Genomic DNA, 1,202 nt, shown 5'->3' on the forward strand with positions numbered 1-1,202 from the left:
ATTTCTTCACTATCATGTCCTGACACTTCAGAGAAACTCCCCTTATTCAAGTTATTTCGGGGAGGAGTTTGGTCCCATCTACCCAAAAGTGACTGATATGCTTGATAATAGTAATGAATCTCATGGTTGCATATAAATATCAAAACTGAACAAATTAAGCAATGAATATATTTTTACTTACTTTGCTAATTTAATGAAAAATATAGTCTCTCGGACCAGGCGGCCTCGGCGGTGAGGAGCTGAGCCATGGCCAAGATTAAGGCGCGGGACCTGCACGGCAAGAAGAAGGAGGAGCTGCTAAAACAACTGGACGATCTGAAGGTTGAGTTGTCCCAGCTTCGTGTCGCCTAGGTGACAGGCGGCACCGCGTCCAAGCTCTCCAAGATACGAGTCTTCCACAAATCCATCGCCCGTGTCCTCACCGTCATTAACCAGACTCAAAAAGAAAACCTCAGGGAATTCTACAAGGGCAAGAAGTACAACCCTCTGGACCTGCAACCCAAGAGGACTAGAGACATGTGCCGCTGGCTCACCAAGCACGAAGAGAAGCTTAAGACCAAGAAGCAGCAGCGCAAGGAGAGGCTGTACCCACTGCGCAAGTCCATCAGGTCAAGGCCTGATGGAAAGCAATAAAGCACAAAACGCCTGAAAAAAAGAAAGAAAGAAAGAAAGAAAGAAAGAAAAATATAGATACTGGTTCTAACTTCTATCAAATTGCCAAATACAATTAACAATATTTTTATTTAAAAAATTGTTTTCATTTTACAAATCAACCATAGGTCCCCTCCCTCCCCTTCTCCTATTCCTCTCAACTCCTCCCCAACCACCACCCACTCCTCAGATGGGAAAGGTCTTCCTTGGGGAGTAGCAAAGTCTGGCATACTAATTTGAGGCAGGACCAAGTCATTTCACCCTGCACCAAAGCTGAGTAAGGTATCCCACTGTAGAGAATGGGCTACAAAAAGCCATTTCATGCACTGGGATAAGTTCTGGTCCCACTTCTAGGAGTCCCACAAACATATCAAGCCACACAACTGTCACTCACATTCAGGGGGCACAGTTTGGTCCCATGCAGGTTCCCTGGCTGTCAGTCTAGTGTCTGTGAGCACCCACTAGCTAGGGTCAGTTGTCTCTGTGGGTTTCCTCATCATGATCTTGACCCTCCTTGATCATATAATCCCTCCTCCCACTCTTCAACTGAA

At 45.7% G+C, this 1,202-nt stretch overlaps 1 pseudogene; it reads left to right on the forward strand.

Annotated features, from left to right (window-relative positions):
• Positions 1 to 214: 214 nt before the first annotated feature.
• On the forward strand, positions 215 to 633 carry LOC114701924 (annotated as a pseudogene).
• The last annotated feature ends 569 nt before the right edge of the window (positions 634 to 1,202 follow it).

Source organism: Peromyscus leucopus, chromosome 4, assembly GCF_004664715.2.
Source record: "Peromyscus leucopus breed LL Stock chromosome 4, UCI_PerLeu_2.1, whole genome shotgun sequence".
Classification (NCBI taxonomy): domain Eukaryota; kingdom Metazoa; phylum Chordata; class Mammalia; order Rodentia; family Cricetidae; genus Peromyscus; species Peromyscus leucopus.